Raw genomic sequence first — 18,065 nt, 5'->3', positions numbered from 1 at the left:
CAGGTTGGATTTGAGGAGAAATTTCTTCTCAGCAAGGGTTGTTAAACATTGGAATGGGCTGCCCAGGGAAGTGGTGGAGTGACCATCACTGGGGGTGTTCAGGGAATGGCTGGACATGGCACTCAGTGCCGTGGTGGCGTTGACATGGTGGTGGTCAGTCAAAGGTTGCAGTCAATGGTCTCAGAGGTTTTTTTCCCAGCCTGATTCTGTGATTCTGTGACACCTGAGTGAGAGCAATTCTACTGACACAGACTTGGTTGATTCTGATGGCTTTCTTTATCTGACTGGCTTGGAAATCGTTCCTTAATAGTAAAGCGGTGTTAAAGGAATAGCTCCAAACTCTTTTGGAGTTTCCTAAGGCTGGGATCAGGCTCCAGGTGACATTATCCTTCAGCAGGGGTGAAGAAGTGGCAAGACTGAGAGTTTCTGTTGAGGTCTTTCTCCTGACCACCCATCCAGCCTTATCAGGACACGCACTTGCACTCACACAAAGGGAACACCCCTGGCTAGAAGGCAGCTTTAGGAGGAAGCTGAAAAAACCAGCAGATGGGTGCAAACATAGCAGAAGAGCATGAGGTAACAGCAAGACAGTCAAAACTAACTTGAAAACACCTTGGACCTCTTGACCCCTGCCCTATCCCCACTGTGGTGGTTAGCCATTGTGTGAAAACAAAGAGAAGGGAGAAGCAGCTTTAAAAATGGCTCTGCAGCCAAAGGACTTTTTAAAAATTCTTTATGCTTAGTCTCCATTAGTCTTGTAATGTTAATTAGGTCTCATGGGAAGTAAATGTTCTTCCAGGACAGCCTTTTGCTGGGAGGCAGAGTATGGAAGGGAGGGAAGATGATCATTCTTTGGGAACAGAAGGCTCAGAAATCCCCTCTGACAATTGTCAGGTCTGGCTTACTCACAGATTCCCCAGGATAATACCTGTCTATCTGTGTGGGAGAACCAAAACCCAGGAAATCCAGTAGTGAGGGTTAAGTCTTTCCCAGTGTGGTCATAATTTTTTAACTTCAAAAAATGCTGTGGCCTTACAAACCAGCTCTTACCCTCTGGAGGTTGGAGGACTCCTTAGGGCTCTGGCTAACATCAGTGATGTGTTTGATGTGTTTAATGCTTAGATTCAACTAGCTAACTGCCAACAATTAGCACTTAACCAGAAATACTTGGCCTCTGAAAGCGAGAGGAGATACTCATCCCACAGAGATGCTGCAAGCTTCCAAGTGTGTCTCATTCAAGTACTTCAACCCTGTGCCAGCAGGAAAGGCTCCACCCAAGGGGATCATCACTTGCACCATGGTGCTTGGAGGGTCTTGATACATTTAAGCATATCTAAGGAACAGTTTACTTACAAATCAAAAACTTTACACCATCTTCCAGGCTCAGGAGAGCAAAGCTACCAGTATGTTATATGACTGCACCACATAACCTCCAGACAGAATACGTTATTAGGATTTATTAGGTTATAATCCTTTTTTGATTAAAAATTATAAATCAGCTCATGTTTGATGTTAACCCATAAATGCATAGCACATGTCAAGCAAAGCACAGTGTACGTGGCCCCTGGGCATGCATGGAGGAGCCCACCCTGCTGCTTCCATCACTTTGTACAAAATAATGGACCCCATCAAAGGATTGTGGCCCTCGCTGTGTCGGGGCCGTGGCTTTCAAGAGGTTAACTCTCAGAGATGGAGCATGCTAAGCTGTTGCATTTGATTTATTGTCCCTCCTTTGTTCTTGTTTCTCCTTGAAACATAAAAGCTTGCAGCCCACAGACTCTTGACATTTCTTTTAAATGCTCTTGTCATTCAGAAATTGCCACAGTCATCTCCTGCAACTCTGCACTCAGTGCTCCCAGCCTGTTTGGGGTTACTTGCAGAAGTTGAAAAGGAAATATGAATAGATTACAGGGCTCAATCCAGCAAGGAGCAGAGTGTCCTAGCTCTGAACCAATAACACACTTAACCATTTACTTAACTCCCGGGGGGGGGAGTAGTCTGGCAGAACTGTGTGGCCAATAACTGAGTTATAATCTTGAGAATGAGGTACTGAAGAAGTCTGCAAAATAAACAGCCACAGGTGACGCTGCGTGGGATTTTTAGAGGATCTTGTTGATTCAGGAGCACTTTTGACTTGCATTAGAACCTGCCATTTCAATGATTTTCTAAAAATCTCCCTCTCTGGGATTTGAGGTCAGGTCCCCGGGCACTTTGAATCCTCTACTGCAGAGCACAGCTGATTTTCTGCCCATCCTGACCACACCACGCAGGTCTCCCTTTCTCTGTCAGGTTCTCATGAGGGATGAAGAGTCTTTCAATGTGCAAGACTGTTCAAAAGGCTTGGAACTCATTATCCCAGACCCAAACAACTCTATGGGAAACTCATTCTCTGGGCTTCATAGCGTTTTATTCTAGGGTTTTATTCTCTGGGCTTTATTCTAGGGTTAAGAATAAAAGCTGAGAGCTAAGAATAAAAGTTAGGAAAGTCCTGAACATTTGGGAAAGCACATTTATTTGCTTCAAGGCAATGCAGGAATGCCAGGCTGCCAGGTGGAGCTTTCATACCTTCATGAGCCATTGAACTAACAGCACATATTTTAGCTCTATTAGCTACATATATAAACAGTGATGGAGCTAATCAGCTTGCAAATGGCTCCACACTCAATATGAAAACAAGCATAATATCACCTTCAATATTGCCTTCTGAAAGGCAGCCAAAGAGTGGGAAGACACTTATCAGGACCTTCACCTATCTCCTGGCCTGTGTGGTGCTGTTATCCCAGATAGTGCTTGGGTTTGGTTTCTCACCTGTTGTGAACCTTATCCTCCAACCAATGCCCATGTCCAGGATAAATTCTCTGTGATCTAGTCCTTGTAAACTTTTTTGTTTTCCTTTTCTTGGATATTTTCTTCATTTATCCTTTTTGGTGAAATCTATGTTTTTTGACTTATGTTTCCAAAATCCTTTTCTTTCAGCCCTGAGCTACGGGGAGCTTGAATACTAGCCAGCTCTTTCAAGGACACATTTCCTAGCTGAATCCTGACAGTTCAATGGGCAAGGAAGTTTTTTTTCTTGTCTCACACACACTGTAAATTGGAATAAAAATCTAAAGTTTTTCAAGTCGTTTGTGGCTGAATGAGCACTTGTTTAAAGGAAAAGGCCATGGAAATAAAGCAAGGCAGGGTGGTGGAGATGGGGGTTTCAGATATCCCCTGAGAGATGAAAGGAATGCACCCAAGTTCTCAACTTCTTGGGAAGGTGATTGAAGGCAAGGTATCCATGGGAAATGTGGTCCCTTCTCTTTTCACTCTAGCCTGTCAAATGCAGTGCTGCTGCAGTCCAGAGAGCACCTTGCTCTGGCTAGGGCGTCCTGGACATTTTGGGCAGACACAGGAGTGGCTATGGGACCTGGGGAAGGCAGGGACATCCCCATCCAGGGGACAGAAAAGCTTCAGTGAGCCTCCTCAGATGATTTTATTAGTGAAATGCAGACACGGCTTTGCAGGCACCTGAGTGGGATGGCTTTATTTTTTCCCCAGATCTCTCAGTTCAGCTGAGGTGTCTATATTGTGTGCAACTGCTGTTTTAAATGTTGCCCTTTGGGAGTTGCAAGATGAGGCCTCAGGTGGCTTCAGGAAGCTGTGCTGAACTGAAGAGGAACAGCTTTGTCTCAGAAATCCTGGGTAAGATAGCAGTGACAAGTGACATGAAAGGTGTGTTTTGCATGATGTACGTAGAAAAGCCAATTACATGTAATTAATGTTGGCTAAATGCTTTGAAGATGAAAAGCTTTTATAGAAGTGTGATTAACATCTCTTCTGTCAAAATGATTGTCTTTCTAATGTTTTAAGAAGCTTAATAGCATGCTTCAGCTTTTCAGTGTTTATCTCTGAGATGTGATGACCCCATGGAAAGCATTCACTGGAAAACTATATAAGAAAGGCCTTCAGTGGGAGTTGATGTTGGCCACAAACCAAGAGTAAAGACTGAGACACTGGGATTGAGATGATTTGTCTGCTGACAGCTCAGAATCTTACAAAAGTCCCTAAGCACCAAACCAGTTGAACAATGCTAAAGTATTGTTTGATACAAGTCTTTGATTGTGAGTGCTCACTGCAGGATGGCTTGAGGAGCCTATGGAAAGATGGTCTGTGCATGCTGGGTCCAGGTTTATAAGGTGCATGGTAAGCTTAGGCTCAGCAGGAGCCCAGCACCTGGCACAGGACTGAACTGACGGAAAGATGGTCTGTGCATGCTGGATCCAGGTTTAGAAGGTGCATGGTAAGGTGTACCAGATTAGGCTCAGCAGGAGCCCAGCACCTGGCACAGGACTGAACTGACACCTCCAAATGGGAATTTTGCCACTGGTTTCAATGAACACAAGAAATAACTACATTTTAGCATGCGCAAAAATAAGCTGTTATTGACTGAAGGCTTACAGTCAATTGTCTTGCTCTGACATATTTTGCTTTCCACTGTAAATAAAGTGGATTTGATTGTAAACCACTCACAGGAGATGAGAAACAATAAGGGCCGGACACTGAACAATAGGCGTTCTGAGAAAATAGTGATTTCATACGTTGGCAGTTGTTGTTATTTTCTGAAAATGAGTGCAGATGTTTTACTGTGCTGAAATCACTCAAGACTTTTATGGCAGAAAGAGGACATGGAGTAAATAAACTGGTGACAGGTATAATGAAAGGCATTCCATTTATTTGCCTGTTCAGAGCTAGTTTATTCAAGGGAGCTCTGTTTTGCCTACCACAGGCAAATCCTTGAGACCATCTTGAAGGAGTATCTTCCTGGATAAAAAGAATTGTGCAAGATCATTTAGCAAGCCCAGGACTTCTGGATGACAATCAAATAGATTACTTAATTCTTTGTAAGCAATCCTTAGAAAGCATCAGTTCCCAGAAAAGACATATACGAAGGCTCTGCTCAATATTTGCTGGTGGGGAAACACAAGAGCTATTCCTCCAGTAGTGGAGTGAATGTCATTTGAATTGTTTTTGGTGTTGTTGCCAATAAAAGTGTCCAGATATCACTGCACATCAGCCAGATAAAGGTCAGTTTTGCAGGCCTATAGGAATGGCACAGATCACACACTTTTCCTCTGTCAGTAAGTTATCTTCCTGTATGAGCCAATCCATTTGGGTTAGGATCAGTCCCTGCAGCTTTTCCCTGTTCAGTGAAGGTTGCCAGATAACTCTGAGTTGCTGGGAGCACCTTCTCCTCCAATGCCCAGCCAACCTGGCAAAACCCTTCCCTGCACTGCCCTCCTGGCAGTGGTGGGTGAGGGGGTGCTGGGGTCAGCACCGGGATCACTTCCAGCCATATGTGCTCTTGAGCACCAGGACAGTGCCACTCTGAGCTTTCCTCCTTCAGGACAGCTCTCAACAGATCCCTCAGAAGCACCAGCGATGGGAGGTGGGGGCATGCAGGACTCACAAGGTGCCACCTTTACCCAGTGCAAGGTCTGTGCTTACCTTGTCAGTCCACACAAGGCAAACCAGGTGAGACAACTTCAGCTTCACTTGGACCTGCTAACACACAGGGAAGATAGATGAGGTCCTCAGGGCTTATCTCTGTCAGTTCACATTTATTAATACTTTGTCTGCTTTGCCTTCACTGGGATTTTACCTCAGGTTAATTACTCTGTATTTGCTAATGCCGTGTAGGAACACGCAGCTTTTTCCCCCGGTGAAGAGAAGCTGGATCCAGAGAAGAGCTTGCTTTTCCTGCAGCTTGCTGGAGCGCTGGCATCTTTGTCTTTCAAAAATGCAGTTGGAAAAAATACCAAAACCATTCTCTCAAGGCTGTTGCTGAAGGTGAGGATTTACACCCTTTCCCACCAGGCACCAAGCAATGCTGCTGGAAACCAGCTTCGTACCTATCTCTGGTATTTATTGTGATCAAACTTTCAAGCCCACCACCTTTCCTAAGCACAAAATATCCAAAAAGTTTTAGAGAGAGAACTGCAAGACAACCTTTTGCTCAAAGGGAAGCATATGATAACTTCAGCTTTTGTTCTTGTGACCTGCCCTTGCAAGACTGAAAAGAGCTTTGAGCACACACCCAGGAGAGCAGGAAATCTCTCCTAGGGATCACTTGTAAAATAGCCCAGTTTGAAAAACATGCTGCAGAAAGAATGAAGCCTGACTGCAAAGGAGAGCGGGGTTTTTTTTCACCCGTGAATAGGATTTCGAACTAGCAGCCAAAGTGAATCATTATACATCCTTGCCATATGCCACTTTCAATCAATAAGGCCTTATGCTCTGCTAACAATCATCCTAAACTATACCTATTAACAAGAATGCACATTTTCGTAGTAATATTCCGCGCACGTCACCGCACACAGACTGCAAACAGTTGAGAGCGATCACAGCCGAAGGGAGATGGCTTCTGAAACGACGTGTGGACACACACCACACTGTAGAGGCTGCCACTCTTACACGTGTGGGCTGCTTTTCTGCTTCTTGCTCCTACAGTCTGATGGTTTTTTTCTCTCTCTTTTAGGCACACGCTTTCTTGATGACCCAGACAGTTTATTTCCTGATGGCCCAAGACTTGCTCAGAAGCAGCTGATGCTCTGAGGATAAGGAGCAGCAATAGCCACGGGGAATGAGATATGGCTACAACAGGACCCCTTCAGTTTGGAGGGAGATGACAGCAGTCATCATGAACTAATCATCAGTATGAGGAGTTCACACCTGAACTAATCTCTCCTTGAAGATATAAAAACCTGCTACAAAAGAGACACAGGTTTTGAGGCATGTGGTGCAGGAGCAGGAAGCACAGACTTTATTTCCTACTGAAAACAGGCCACCTCTGTTTCCCACCTGCTGTTTCTTTTATCTACTTAACATTGCAAACTCCTTCTGAGGGGTGTCGTTTCTCCAAAAACACTGAGCTTGCTGAAGCAGTTATTGACTGAAATGCCACAGTTTGAGCTGCTCAGAGCAGCCAAGTCCTACACCATGGGCACGAAGCTCTCGGCAGGTTCACCCCAATAAAGCAGAAATCTGCTCTTGGGCAGGTCACCTGTGGCTCCCTTGCGAGTCAGTGGAGAACCAGTCAATACTGTTGATGGAGTCCACAGTGATTCATCTCTTCCTAAAGGAGATGCTTAAAAGAGAGCAGAAGAATGGCATAATAAACCACTTATTTCTCCTGGCTGCCTGGAAAGCCCAGCGTGACAGCTCCCACTTAGAAGCCTACTCTGTAAATTCCTGAAATGAGTTGAGCCTAATCCCACTGGCACCCTTAAGACCTTCCCCTGTGCATCTCTTGGTGCACCTCAGGCATTTGGTGGTGCAGCTCTCCCTGTACCCCACGCTGCACAGAGATTTACAGCTGGACTGAAGGATGCCACAGCAGAGAGGCAGTCCCATACTCAGGTAGCTGGAACATTCCACCCCTGAGCAGCAGCTCACAGCCCCTCTGTGCCCCTAAGACCCCAAGGCCCCAATTCCATGCATGGGCCAGAGCCACAGCCCTGTGTGAGGTGAGATTGCATCAGCTCTGGGTGTCTGGCAGCGCAGAGCTCCACATAGACTATACAAAGTCCTGATGACGAAGGATCCTGGATTAGTAGAGCATGTATAGCATGGCCAGTCCTAATACAATGGCCTTCAGATGCTACCACATCAAAACCCCTTCGATCTTCCTCTCAAAGAGTGAATTTAAGCTTTGCTTATTCCTGTTTTATATCTGAAGGCTGTTTCTGCAACCCTTGTGTAGATAATTGCACATGGTCTGTGTGACACTCTTCCTGAGTAATCCTTGTGTGTTTTGCAGGGCTCAACATAAAAATTCATTGCTAATCAAAAGGCATTGCTGCTCAGATGTTTCTGTGTTGCAAAATAACCCCCAGTCAATCAAAACTCCTTCCAACAACCCCTGCCTATGCTTTTTGCTTTGCAACCTTGTTTCCTGTGGGCGAAAGTGGGAAAGGAGAACATGCTTACCTTTGAGCACAAAACTGTGCAACTTTGGGTGTCAGTGATACCTCCAAAATATAGCTGAGGTGCTGCAGTGCCCTTTTTCTGATTTTCTGTGCAAGAACACATCCATAATAGCATCATCTGTCACAAAGAGTTCATTTCTTCTTCTCTGACAGAGTGTGCACCCATTGAATCGAGAAATCCTTATTCCTCAGACAACTCCTCTTGATTTTGATGAAGATTTGCAATCCTGGAAGGACTGTGCAAAGTTAATACTACTAATTTATCATATTTGCAGATATTAATGATGTAGAAGTTACTGGATCCAGAACCAGAGAACTGGCCAAACTGCTGCAGTCTATTTTATGTGCGAAGTAAATATACATGATCAAAGGGTTACCTCTGGCTTGAAAAGGCATTAATACTACTAATATCAGCTGAAGTAATTAAACCACATGTTTTTGTTTAAGTGTTTAGTGTAGATGTTGACCCTATGGCATCCTCTGCCTTCTTAACACCCACAGACATTTTGACATTGGTGAGATCTTCAGGAATGAGAGCAGTCAAGGTGGCCAGAAAATAAGTTTTGCCATCACAAGAATGTTCAAGATCATGAGGGATGAAATCTCGAAATCACAGCCCCAGAATCCAATCCCCACAATGACAAAAGCAGACAGTCCCATCTAGTTTCACATCTGGAAAACACAAACACCTCCTAACACGTTTGGCTGCTGTTTCTGGCCGATGCAAGATGCACCTGCTCCCAAAGCAGCCCTGCATCCCTGGGGATCCTGTGAATGCATGGATGGTGGGGGCAAGTCCTTCCTTACGGTAAAGCCAACAGATGGCTTTAGTTGGCGCTGAGCAAACAAGGTGCTGGATATTTCCCACAGAAAGTTTCCTTTCACATGACTTCAAAGGGCTGTGGCTGGTTGAAAGGCAGATTCCGATTTGCCTTGTGGCGGTTTCTCCCTACGGGGATTTTTCCCTGTGGTGTTCCCAGGCAGGACACGTGGAGTATTTGGGACGCAGGGCTGCTTTCTCACCCGTGTCCTCTCTGACTTTGCAGGAAGTATGGCACCTTTTGAGACAATGATTCCATTTCTCCACACTACACCCAGAAGTGCAGCTCAGTCTCCGACATCAGTGTGTTTTGTCAGACACAGGCAGTGGGACCGACTCTGCACGGACATGTTGGGCTGCACTCAGAGCAAACTCAGCTCCCTGAGCTCCAGCTAATTAGAAAGTGCTTCCAGTGGGTGAGAGGAGAGCTTCAGCCAAACTGTGATCTCCAGCCAGACTTAAATCCACACCCCCAGTACCCTGCACAGACATTTATTAGTATTTGTGTGTTGTCAGTTTTTTCATCCCTCATTTCCCTTTACGTAGTTTTATTTTTCCCAGTCAATAAGAGTGATTTTATTGCTCTTAATTAGATTTCTTTAGGTTTCCCATAGTAATTAATGCACTTTTCTTCAGCAGTATAACCTATTACAGTAGTTAAAATATTAAATCATGACTGTTGCCAGATGTAAGGGAACAAGAAACATAGGTTTTTCAATAACCACTTTGTCTTCATCTTTTGAATTAGTTTGCAGCCTGCTTTACATTTTTGGGTAAGTAATAAGATTTGTTGATTTGAATGAAGAACAATATAAAAATAAATTGCATTGTACTTTTAATTACATAGTCTTAATTTTTTGTGGTGACACTCCAGGCTCTCATATAATGTTGTTTAATGTTTACATCTCTTTATTGATTTGATAATTTAGATGCAGAAATGTGGTTTAATTTGCAAATTTCCACATTCATCGTCGGGGTGCTGTGCTCATTAAGGAATCAGGGGAATTGTGCATTTTCCCCCATCTCCTTCACACACACACACAGGGATGCATGTTCTGTATTTGCTTTTTCTTAGGCAGCAAAGCTGAGCTACAGAGATGTTTTTCTTCTCCACTGTTGTGTGACCATGAACCTCCCTGTGTTTGACATTCCAAACCAGGGGGCTCAGTGTGGAATGGGCTGCTGCTCCAGGGAGCCCTTTTTTGGGGACTGCTTGGAGGTGGCTGAAGATAGTGGTGGGCAGTGGGCACATCAGCCTTGGAGGGCTTTTTTCTTCACCTGGGAAGTCAAACACCCTCGCAGAACTGAGAGGAGTTTGAGTCCACCCTCCCCACCACAGAGGGCATGGTGGAAGCAGATCTTGCAAAACTCCACAGAAAATGTGGGATGAGTCCCAACATCTCTAACCCACCTCCTCACTCACCTCAGCTCTCCTGGAATGGAACCTTGGACACCTCTCCATCCCACCCCAGGCACCGACAGCCCCTTGGCTGAATTCCACCTCTACAAATCGTTGTTGAGGTGGTGGTAGCTTAGGTTTAGTGCTCCAAGCTTATTTCAGAGTTTCCACAAGTTAAGTAAAATTAAACTTTTCTTTCAAAAATCCATCACCACAAAACTGTTTTCCCCTCCTCTTCATTAATGATTTACTTTCTGTGGAATAAATGCACCAACTGAGGACAGAATCATTATTAAAATCTCAGTTAACAACACAATATTACTTTGGTCCTTTCATTTCCTCTGCTATTATAAAATTCAAGATTCATTTCACTTATTAATATTAGCAATCTATTTTTTTTAATTTTGATCAGGCACAAATTAAAAGGGGAATGATATCATAGAACTGGCACTAGAACTTATTCCTTTTTATTCTTTTTTTGTAAAATTTGCTTTTCCCCTTCCATTAGTTCTTTCTTTGCATCTAATACTGCCTTTTTTAGCATTGATATTCTGGGTGACTTTATTTGATATCTGGCATTACTCCCATGGAAGTCAACTGGAAGGGGGCAAGAGAATTTATTGGAAGGTGATTAAAATTAAGGGTCAATGAAGAGAAAGGCTGGCACACGGGTTTGGGAACAAGGGAGCTGGACTCTGGTCCGAGCCCTGCCATGAAATTGCTCTGTGACTCTCTGCAAGTCATTTTATTTCTCTGTTCTGTAGTTTCCATGTGTTTAAAATAGGAACAGGAGTGTTTGCTGCTCATTGTTCAAGTCTCCCAGCAAATAAAACGTGATGTATCAGGGCTAACTGAGCAGGCAGGCACAGACCCTTCTCTCAGGAAAGCTGAGCAGCAGCAGACAGTGAGGACAGGGCAGAATAGAGACACACTATTTTTTTGAGGGCTTACAAATTGCTCCTCTTCCCTTTTTAACTGATCATTGGCATTGGGCTCTAATGAGATTTCCCTTGTGCCTTTGTAACACTAAATATAACCTGTGATATTCCTCACGTGAGCATCTCCTTGTGAAAGAAAAGCTGGATTTTCAATCCCTTAGAATAAGCAACTTCTCCAGTTATAGCACACGTACTTCTCAGCTTGATTCTGTGCCCCCACAATCCTGGGAGCTGCACATCAGCTCAATATGCATTTGATTGCTCTTGCAATCCTCTTGATTACAAACAGGGGATTGCTATTGTGCCAGGACTTCCCAAACGCTGAAGAACTGAATTCCAATTATTTCAGTGGCAACTGGAAGAAATAGGAAAAAAACCCAGATGGATAAATCCCTTTAAGAGGCTCCCAGTACAACCAACAACACCTCAACCATCCCTGCAAGAGCTTTGTCTAACAACTCCCTGCAGTGCCAGTTCCACGAGGGTCTGTGGGAACATCCCTGAGCTGAACTATCTGAAACACTGAAAGGTTTATCCTGATCTTTTACCTGTGTTGCTCCTGCTGCAGCTGAAGCCCATTACTCACCCTGCTTGCAGAAGGTACAAGGACACATTGGGCCACTCCTCTCAGCCTTGCACGTATTTGGCAACTTGTTTTGTCTCAGCTCAGTCCCCTTTTCAGGCCACTCACTTCTCTCTGTCAATGTTAACTTACCTCAATGGCAAGTGTTCTACACCTCCAGCCACTCCTTATGCACCTCTCTGGGCTCTGCCCAGCTAAGCCATATGCTTCCTGAGGTGTGGAAGTTGTCCTTGAGCCAAGACCATTGCCAAGTGAAATGGAGAGGTTGTCCCATGTCTTCTGCAATGTGCCCCCCGAGATGAGGCATCCCAGGAGAGCTGCTGGATTTCTGCAGCACTGGGTTTGTGCTGTACTCCCAAGCATCACATCCTGCATCTTTTTCCTCATGGCAGAAGCCTGGCCAATTGCTCTTCATCTTGCATTTGAGAAATTGATTTTAACTCCCCTGCCAGGGAGTGCAACATTTTAATTACTTCTGTGGATAAAGTCTGTTGTTCCCATTCTGATCTGGACTTAAGAGATAAGTAAAGCAAAGCCTATCAGAAATTCTGCAGAATCTTGAGCTGGAACCCAGGATACCAGAATACCCCAACCAGTACCTCTGCCATATGTCCTTCACCCTTCTCATCCTTGCCTTAAGCTATTGGGTTTGTTTTTTTTTTTTTGTTTTTGTTTTTGGTTTTTTTTGGCTTTTTTTAAATCTTTTTCTCTCTCCATTTTTATTGAATTCTTTTCTCACCTGGTACTAGTAGCCATTTGCAAGTACTTGAACAAAAGTAGGTGAATAATTAAGGTCTGTGCACCATCCCACAGCATGGATAGGCCATAAGAATAGAAAGCAGATTGTTTGTGCACTGCATTACTGATAATTTCCCAGCTGCCAGTGCCTGTTTCTCAACACAAATGAGTGGCAAAAATAAAGGACAATATCAGAGGCCTTTGGGAGCAAGAGAGGCCTGGATGCATAAAGGCCCAGGAAAGTCAAGACATAAAATGCATTATTCCTTCCAAAGGACCTAATCCCTATTTAGGGAGCACCAAGACACCTACAAATAGATAAAAACTTGAGGCTGGCTATAAAAATATTTCTGTTTCATTCGTCTGAAATCCACAGAGAGGCACTGCTGATGCCAAGAACCCATAATACCCTGGCATCACAACCTGCAGGGCTGTCTGCTCTCACTTGTGAATACATTTATCACTGATAACGTGCCAAAATGTCCAAGAGCTGAATACTGGCGAGCACTGGGAAGGAAAGCAAGTTCTCATAGGCATGACTGGGTGCAGCAGGACTTTTTCTGCATCTGCACTGGCAATGTGTCACTCTCACGTCCCTACAAAACTGATGGACCAGTTACAGGAATCTTAAGAGTTTTTACACTTCATATCTGTTATGACACATGGAATGTTCCATGCAGAAAGTGCACTGACACAGCTTGGCAAGAAACAGTTGGTAGAAAGGTAAAGAGGCAAGACCAAGGTGGAAGAACAGAAATTATGAAAGCCAGAAATGGCTTGGATGAGTCCATCAGAGAGCTCTCCAGCACTCCAGTGACCTGCAATGCAACTGGGAGGGATGAATCCAGAGGAATCCCCCAGAGCTGAGGCATGGATGACAGAGATGTTGGCATGGGGAGTCCAGGACTTCAGCAAGGAAATTTAGCCCCTGATATATGGGAAAGCAACCAAGGGATGGAGTGAGGGTCATGCTGCACAACCAGAAATACAAGGAAGGGGCAGAAGAATTGGATTGTTTGGCTTTGGCAGGATGAAGAGAGACAATCTTCCCATGTGAAAAAGCTGAAGAAGAGAGAAAAGGAGGAATTGTTTCCCACCTGCTCAGTAAGGACCAAATTACATCAGAAAAGGCCGAGGTTACACAGGAGGAGCAAAGTTCTGCAGGTGAAACTCTTAATGCCCTGGGAGGCTGGAGCACTGCAGGAAGAGGTTGGATGAGCATTTAACAGGAATGCCATAGGTCAATTAACCACTGCCAAAGGGAGGAGGATGGATGGGGTGATATGTGAAGATCCCTTCCAACATTAGCTCCCTGCTTGCACACTGCCAGGATGTGGGATGAGCTTTGTCCAGGAGGGTTACACCAGCATTTCCACACAAGACTGGCACTTTACAGTGTAAAAGCCAACTCTGCTCTCCATAAAGAAAAAAAGGAAAACTACCTTGTTACAATGTCCAATTCATTACTCAATACCACATAACACAATAATGTTGCACTTTCAATCTTGGTGCATCTGCCTTGCTCTATTTATACTGTGGTCTGGAGTGTTTATCATCTCCTGCTAATGGCCATAGAGGATTTGCCACAAAAACTTAATTATTTGCCTTCTCTGAGAGGGTATTTTTCCTGATTAAAGCCTTCCTGAGAGCAAGGCAGGAAGCACTCAGCCCCACCGGGCATTCTTATACCCTAACCACTGAAATCTGGGACAAAGGCCAATAATCTGGGACAAACTCTAAAAATACACCAAACACTCCAGGACATATTTTATTGGTCCTTCCACACATGCCTTGAGTGTGTCAGGAGGCACAAGGCCACAGGTAACAGTGAAAGTTAACCCTGCAGCGCAGTCCAGCCGGCTGCAGCAGGGATACGGATGATTTTCTTCAGCAAAGCCATTTCAAAGGGATATGGCACCTCTGTAAGAACATTCCTGTTGTTAAATCTTAACTGCAACCAGCTTAAAAAGCCTGAATCGAGCTTTTTAAATAAAATAGTGGAATTTGAAAGACGTTCTTCTGCCAACTAAACACCTGGGGAGAGAGGAAGGCGAGGGAGCAGGAGAGATGACAGGCTTTGTCATATGTGCTTTAAAAGACCTGCAATGCATTTCCAGGTAAAACATCAACACCTGGACACAGTGTGGGTGAATAATTCCTATCCTCTTTCACAGGGGATGGTAACTTAAGCAGAAAAGGTTGAGGGGCAGTCCGAGGGCTCTCCTCACTCTGCAGGTTGTATTCCCAGGCTCTCTTTCAGGTGCTGCAAAACCCCAGAGGTTGTGCTGGCAGCCACCCAAAGGCAGGCAGCACTTCAGGCTGCCCTGACCTGGCCCAAACACTCTCCAAGCCCAGAGCAGGTTTCACACCCTGCCCTGCCCCAGGCAGCATGATCTGTTGTGCACAGCAAACTGGAACGACCAGGACACCTCAGCAGCCCCACTCCTGCAGTGTCACACCTTGGCTGGCCTCATGCCAACGATGGGGACATTTCCTTTAGCTCTTCTGCTTGTCCCTCTCACAAAGCAGAGGCTTTGAAGACAGCAAGAATGCCAGCAAAATGATGGACCTGCATTTATTTACCTTCGGCTTTTAATGGAAGGAGGACAGAATGCTTTATGGCCACAGAGCAAGAGATTAATAGATTGCCATTACTGGAGGCTGTCAGTCAATAGGGCTGTCACCAAGAAGTGATTCCAGTGTTAGTACACCAATTTGAGAACACATTTTCCTGCCAGGCAACCAGGCAGTCTTAAACAGAAGGAATTTTGCTGCCGTGGCACTTGGTAAACTGCTTGAATGGTCACGTACCATCAGCTGGTGGAAATAACTTCCTTCCACTGAATTTAACCTGCATTGACTTCAACTGGCTGCAACACACGCTCTAGGAAGTTAGAAATATTTACTTTTTTATGAGCTACACCTCATCAATGCTGTTATTTGCATTTTACAGAGAATCTGAGGCAGAGAGCTTAAAACCTGAGATGTTTAAAGCTTAGGATTGTAGTTTGCTTATATATATATATATATACATATATATATATATATATATATATAAAACTGTGCTTTTCCTCTTTTTCTGACTCCTGGTCAGTGGCTTTGGAGCAGCCAGAGCTTTTGTACCTGAGGTTGAGGAAAGGCCCTCTGTGAGCTGTGAAAGCAGCACAGCCTGGTGTTCCAGGGGAATGTGAATACTAGTTTCTCAACACTAAAAGGCAGAGCAGTGCTTGAGGGCATAAGACAAAGCTGGCAACCACAGTAGCCTTAAGAACAGTGCATCTCAATGAAGAAAATACCTGAAAGGAACCTCAAACATCAGGCAGTCCTTCGGCACTGTGACCTGGGTTAAAAAAGGATAGAAAATGCTGTCCTTTACCAATTTAAACATACACTGTCATTGCAGAATTAGTCATGTGGTGTCCCTTATCCTCCTTGTCTGAGCACAGGAGTCTCCAAGTTGAGTGGGGGTGTGCTTTGGTACCCAGCAAGCTGGCATGACTTGGGGGTATGGATTAGAGCCTGGATTCTCCTTTTTGGGTGCAGGTAACACACCAATAGCACAGTCACTATCCAGCATCAACCATCCTCCAGAGCCTTCATGCAATTAAGTTCTCTACCCAAAATGCCAGACAAGGTCTCCTAGATTTAAAGAGGAATAATTATACAACAACTGCTGGTTACAGTGGTAAAAATAATGAGCTATGCCCCAGAAGTCCTAACAAAATCCATGGATGAGTAAAATGACACCAAAGCTCCGACCTGAACAAAGCTTTGGCACGTGGCTCTGATGCCAGCTGACACGTGCCAGTGGCTGGTATTTACACTCTAATCAAAATGGAGCTGAAAACCAAGGAAAAAGTTCACATTCTGGGGGACAGCAAAACTGCTGGATTGTGGGCATTTCAGTAACAAATCCCTTTGCTCCGTATGTTCCCTACTAATTTGTCAACATCTGATGCCTCGCTCTTTAGTCTGGAGCTAAGAAAAGCTATCAAAAAATATAGTTTAGGGCCCATTCTGTCTGCTGTATCACTTGCTATTTTTGCTAGCTGCACTGAGGCCAGACTGCAAAGGGCAAATTTGTCAACAAGGGTGGGCTTTTTTAGTGTGAAGCCCAAGGGCTCGTGCAGACAGTAGCAAAGACTATCTGCAGCCATGTCTGGAAGTTCAGGCTCTGATTTCAAGCTGCTTCAAATATAGAAATTCCAGCAAAGTTAATTGTAGCTGCATTATGGAGAGGTGACAGCAGCGGGTCCTTAGAAAGCTGGGGAAGGTCTAAATCTGCCTCAGTCGTGCTCCCTTCGGAGTTAGGCAAATCCAATGGGAGCAGAGGATATTACCCAGGCTGATACTGGGTAAAAACCCTACTGGGAAATTTGGCCAGTGAGATTTGATTTTGTTGAGCACACAGCAACAGCACTAGTTGAAAATAAGAACAAGGCTCTTTAGCAAACCCACCTTTTCTCCACATGTTGAGAACTGCGCAACATCACCCTGCTGTATCAATTGGTCTGTGCTTTTAAAAGCTCCCTAATTCTGCTCACAGCTGAGAACTTGCCTTACCGTTATATTAAGAAACAGCTCCATGGTGTGGGTTGGTTATTACGGGGAAGAGCTTAATTACAATAAAATGTGTAGTTAAAGTGACAATTTATTTACTCAAGGTTATGAATATAAATTGGTTTTTCTTACCCATGCATTTTAAAACAGGGAGGTAGAGGCTGGGATCCCAGGAGTTTCTTTAGGCTGGGTGATTTTCAACAAGTAGCTTTAGGGACCAGTGTGGAAAGTGCAGCCTGTGAACCAGCTTGCTGCCTTGAGGCCACAGCACACAGCTCCCACCTGTTGCAAGTAATGTGAGTTTTGCTTAAGAAGTCTGGAAACAGGTCCCTGTAACTGCATCAGAGCTCTGTAACCTTCAATGAACCAACACTGAGCTGAAAAATAAATCCCCGTTAGCGAACACTTGAAGAGATAAAGAAAATGCTGGGTCCTCTCCTCCCGGTATTTTCCATGTTTTATAACACCTCTGTCAGTATAAATTTCCATTCACTGAAGAAATTACACTTCACGAGCACCACAATAGGATTTTAAGATAAATGACATGCGAGCACTGCAGTTTTGTGCAGGCTTAAGTGATCCAAGTATCTTAATCACGTGCGCAGTATCAAAATACATGAATCTGACTTGTTACAAGAGTCACACGAGAAAGATTGAGTGTCATATGAGGCTGCAAGGCATAAAACACCTCAGCTAAAATTTATTTTAGCACGGGAGAGTTTTTTAACTGTTAAGTATAATTATTTAAAAGCAGTCTGAGCTGTGCAGCTCTAATGATAAGTGAAAACAAAAAGCAGCTCTTGAGAGCGCTGCTGGTAAGGGCACTTCTTGCAAGCACTGCCTGCTTTTAGCAATTGCTGCCTTTATTCACCGTTATTTCCGAAATTCTTGGAAGGCTGATGAAGTTTTTAAGCATCATCTTGCCAAGGCTGTAACATTATCTCCAGTGACAATACTCACTCCTGGGTTTTTGTGTTGCAAAAAGAGAAAACATTTTAGCTTTTCGCCACAAACAAGATGGGAGTTTAATAAACGAAACTCCAGGGTGTCATAAACCCCT

The sequence above is a fragment of the Pyrgilauda ruficollis genome, unplaced genomic scaffold, assembly GCF_017590135.1.
Source record: "Pyrgilauda ruficollis isolate IOZ18807 unplaced genomic scaffold, ASM1759013v1 scaffold12, whole genome shotgun sequence".
Classification (NCBI taxonomy): Eukaryota; Metazoa; Chordata; class Aves; order Passeriformes; family Passeridae; genus Pyrgilauda; species Pyrgilauda ruficollis.
Note: the sequence above shows the minus strand (reverse complement) of the source record.